Genomic DNA, 5,121 nt, shown 5'->3' with positions numbered 1-5,121 from the left:
TCCCGGTGGCAGCACAGTGACTGTGGCTCACGGTCTCACCCCGGTGTGGCACAGATCCGGCAGTCCGTCAGCACCACCGATGGTGCCAGGCACGTGTGACGTGTGCCCTTGGGTGAACTTGCACCTACAGCCTGTAGACAGCACTCCCAGTTTGGGGAGATACAGGGAATTGAGGGACTCGCTGTAGGACGAGAGCTGCAGAGAAACCCACGAATGCCGTAGAAAAGGGCCGGTCTAGATTAAAACGCTGGAAGGACTCCACATCCAGATGTCATCTGCGGCCCTAGATTGGCTTCCCAATGGAGCAGATAAAACGTATGGGCTATTTCAGGCCCACGGGGCAAATCCGAGCGTGCTGAGATGAAAATGACGGGCATGGGAAAGCGGAGACTGAGCAGAGAGGACGGAAGAATGGCGCGTGCAGAGTGACCTCGCCCTGCACACACGCTCAGGTATACTCACACATGGACATGTATGTCCACACACATACAAATATACATACACGTGTGCATGCGTGTCTACATGCCTGTGCGTAATCTGCAAGGACATGCACTAGGGAGCTGGCACAGCTCAGAGGGACGTCAGGTTTGATAGGCCGTGACACTTTCTTCTCGTCTGGAAAGTTCGCGTTCTCTCCAGCAATCATTTGCTGCTCCTGTAGTAGAAAGATTGAAAGACAAAATTTTAATACACTTAAAAGAACACCTAATTTATCCCTTAAAAACATAGTGGTAGGAAAGCAATGACTAGGGCTCTTCTTTTGGTGGCCTCGGGGATGCAGCAGGTGCCAGACGCCCCCGTGCTGTGTGTTCTGTCAGTGCCGGACTACAGGGCGGGCTCAGGGCCAGGTCTCAGCCACCAGCCTGCCATGCCTTGGGTGGGGAAGGGTGGGGTTGGACTGCATGACCCACCTCACCCTTTTTAGAAATGTCATCCCCCGGGACCAGCAGATGCCGTAATGGTTACTACACCACTAGACTCCCACATAGCTGACTGCAATTCAAGTCCTGGACCTGGCAGCTAAAACTCACACCGGGCACGTGTGCGTGTATGCCCAAAATCTCAAGAGGAGAATGGAGGAGAAGGGATTGCAGCATGGTCATTCCTCTTGGGGGGTGATTTCTCGCTTTCTGCCTCTCTGTCTTTCTGTATCTCTCTAATAAGCACACGTTACCTATAGCAAAAATCTTTCTCAAAAAGTACAAAAAGACATGTCATTCCCAAACCCTGGTCTTGAGGGCTTTTCTCTTCCCTGGTAGAGAAATGAGAAAAGTAAGGACACTGGTGAGTTTTTCTAAGAGCCGAATTCATTCAATATAAATTGTTCTAAGATAATGAGGTTCTCATATTTTTTTGGTGTAAAATTGTACTTCTTCCCCATCTTTATTTATTTTTATTTTATTTTATTTTTTGGAGAGGTCTTTGCTATAGGGCGCGTGCGCTCGCCAGACAGACAGAGAGAGACATAGAGACAGAAAGTGAGAAATCACCCCCCAGGGGGGATGGCCATGCCACAATCCCTTCTCCTCCATTCTCCTCTCAGGATCTTGGGCACGCACGCACACGTGCCCGGCATGAGTTTTAAGCCACCGGGTCCGGGACATGAACAGCGGTAGACTACGTGGGAGTCCAACGACATAGCCATTATGCTAACTGCTGGTTCCCCCCCCATCTTTATCGATACATATTTTACATCCAGCAAAATTGACCCCCTTCCATTAAAAAAAAAAAAATTGCTGGGACCAGCAGATGGTATAATGGCTATGTCGCTGGATACCTATGTAGTCAACCATGGTTTGACTTCTGGACCTGGCAGCTTAAAACTCACACCGGTCACGTGTGTATGCATGCCCAAAATCCAAGAAGAGAATGGAGAAGGGACTGAGGCATGGCCATCATGGAGGGATTGCTTCTCGCTTTCTATCTCTATGTCTCTCCAGTGAGCACATGCACCCTGTAACAAAAACCTCTCAAAAAAAATAAAAAGAAGAGAAAAAAAACTTGCTAAATGGTATGTGCACTTGTCAGAGAGAGACAGAGACAAAGGGAGAGGGAGAAAGCACTCCCCCTGGGAATGGTTACGCCACAATCCCGTCTCCTCCATCTCTCCCTCCTTTTGGGATCTTGGGTACGTGTATTTTTCAGGCCGCTAGGTCTGGGACTCCATCTGTGAGGGTGGCCGTGTAGGATCCAGTTCTCTTTCTTTTTAAATAATTATTTATTTATTTAATTCCATTTGTTGTTTTTTTTTTTTTTTTTGGAGAGTTTTATTTTTTTTCCCTATAGGGCACATGCGCTCGCCAGACAGAGAGACAGAGAGACAGAAAGTGAGAAATCACCCTCATCTCAGCCCCCAAGGGGGATGGCCATGCCGCAATCCCTTCTCCTCCATTCTCCTCTCAGGATCTTGGGCATGCACACACACGCGCCCGGTGTGAGGTTTAAGCCACTGGGTCCGGGACTCGAACTGAGGTTGACTATATGGGAGTCCAGCGACATAGCCATTATGCTAACTGCTGGTCCCGTTATTGCTATTTTTTAAATTTGACCAGAGAGAGAGAGAGAAAGGGAAAGCAAGAAAACAAGCCGCCAGGTCCAAGACTCGAACTGTGGTTGGCCATGTGGGAATCCAGTGCCTTTATCCCCGATGCCACTTGCTGGCCCCAGGATCCAGCTCTCTTAACCACCCGGCCATGGGCTGACCCAGAGTTCACCCAGTTTGAGGGCACCGTCTGACGAGTTTGGCGATGGCGTGAACCGCCGCTGTGATAGGGAATACTGCATCATCTGCATCCCAGCCCCCCCAGCCCTCCAGCCCCAAGCACCCACCGGTCTGCCTTCTCTCTCTAATCGTCTGTTTTGTAGAACTTTATCAGGAAAGTTTAGAACACAGAGGAAAGTTGGAAAACTAATACAATAGACACCAGTCGGCACCAAGATTTGACAGTTAACGTTTTGGCTATGTGTATTCATCTGTCTCTAGTTTTACCCTTTTTAACTATTTGAAAGTAAATGAAGACATCATGACACTTTACCCAGAAATATTTCAGAATGCGTCTCCTAAAATAAATGTCATTTCTTTTTATAAAATAACAATGAGAGTATACAGTAGCATAACAAGAAAAAAAAAATCCATTCTTGGCAAAATGAAAAGTTGGCAATCTTCTCTTAGACTTCTTTTTGAAGATACTGGTCTACAAATCCCAAAGTCCGAGAAACACTGGCCATAGGAACACTCGTTTCTCTGGAGTCGGCCTCCAGTGAGATAAGCTACGAGTCCCAAAGACTGAGCACAGCAGTTGGCTCTAGGGGTGGTGGTGTGGGGGTGCGTAGTGGTGGAGGGGTGGTGGGAGCCTGGTGGGGATGTTCAGCTAAGAGGCTTATGGGCTTTGGGGCTAGGTTGTTGACCTGCGGGTTTATCAGGGCACATGCATGTGCAGAACAGGTACACCCTGGTGAACATCAGCTACAGAATGAGAACTAGGTGTCTTCACTGCCTTGTTTTACTGGTGAAAAGAACATCCGAGAAGTTCGAGCTAACTGGTGTGTACGAAGAGAGCCACGAAGTCGGAGCTGTAAAGCATCTTGACATGCATCTCTTACCCATCAGTCTGAAGAACTCATAGTGGTTGGGTTTGCTAATAACATCTGAAGTCATAAATGCAATCCTGGGTTCTGGAGGTAGTGAAAGAGATCACTGTTGAGGGCAGCAGGTGGTGTAGTGGTAAAGGTGCTGGACTCCCGCATGGATGATCACAGTTCAAGCCCTGGACCCAACAGCTTAAAAATCACTGTAGGAGCTGTGCATGTGTACCCAAAATGCTGAGAGGAGAATGGAGGATGAGAAGGGATTGCCCATGTCCATCTCCCCTCAGGGGTGATTTCTCACTTTAACTCTCTCTCTCCAATGAGTGCATGTGCCCTACAGCAAAACCCTGAGAAAAAAGAAAAAAGGAAAAAAAGAGAAAAATCACACATCTAAGTGCATGTGCCCTACAGCAAAACACTGAGAAGAAAGAAAAGAGGAAAAACAGAGCAAAATCACACATCTAAGTGCCATTCCTTACTTGGATCTCCTCCATAACAGCCCCAGCAGGAAGTTGCTGAATCCTTCTGGGAATGGGGAAATCACTTCCCATGTCGTCCTTTCTTTGAAATAGCAAAAAAGTATGAGAAAATTCTCTGAGCTGGTTGGAGGCTCCCCTCCTTATCTCCATGGTTCCAACTTGATCTAATCCCTCCTCCACATGGGAGCCCTTCCATGATTAGTGCGAGGGTGCCCACTCTTCATGGGCACGGAAAGCCTCTCCCCACCCTGGGGTCCTCCCCCAGGAGGGATTCCAAACGTCCACCTGGAGGCACCGTGCTGAGAACAGAAGGGAACCTGCAGGGCCCCAAGCATTAGCAGTGCACTGTTCAGGGGGCCTGGATGGAGTCTGGGGTTTCTGACCTGCCGACAGGTCACTGCACCTTGAGACCACAGCTGGGCCTGCTGGCATCTCTCCATGTGCATCAAGATGTCCTGGCCTGCTCTGTCTTGCAGGGTTGGGAAGATTTGGGAAAGTGCAGACAAGCCCTCTAAAAAGCGAAGCCCAACGAGGGTGGAGGTAGGGAGCCTGATCAAGGTGTTCCCTTGTCCTCCCCAGCCGGGACTCTGATGTCTGCCCTAGTGCTTCTTCAACCCCCACTTCCCAGCCATGACCCTGGGAACCCACCCTAAAGGGGGCTTTGATGAGGAGGCGGCTGTGGACAGGAGAATTTGTAGCCTATCCAACCACAAGCCCGAGGTCCTTACCCTGGGACCTGAGGATGAGCCCCAGGGTCTGTGAACCACTTAGAGAGAGCACCCCATTCCCCACAGAGACACTGCTACAAATAACAAATGTCGGAAACCCACTGAGGCCCTTTTGTTGAAGGGAGAGGTGGGGTTGTATGACACAGTGGGTTCAGCAATTGTGGCTTAACTGTTCGCTCAAAATGCTTATTTAATGCTAGTGTGCCTCAATACTTAAACAATAAACACATTTGCTAGAGTGCGTGTGCTTGCCAAAGTGGGAGAAAGAGGGAGAGGAAGAGATGGAGATGGAGAGCAAGAAAGGACGCCATGGGCAGGGTCACGCT

Source organism: Tupaia chinensis, unplaced genomic scaffold, assembly GCF_000334495.1.
Source record: "Tupaia chinensis unplaced genomic scaffold, TupChi_1.0 Scaffold149383_1, whole genome shotgun sequence".
In the NCBI taxonomy this organism is placed as follows: domain Eukaryota; kingdom Metazoa; phylum Chordata; class Mammalia; order Scandentia; family Tupaiidae; genus Tupaia; species Tupaia belangeri.
The sequence above is the reverse complement of the archived record's forward strand: the minus strand, read 5'-3'. Positions refer to the sequence as shown.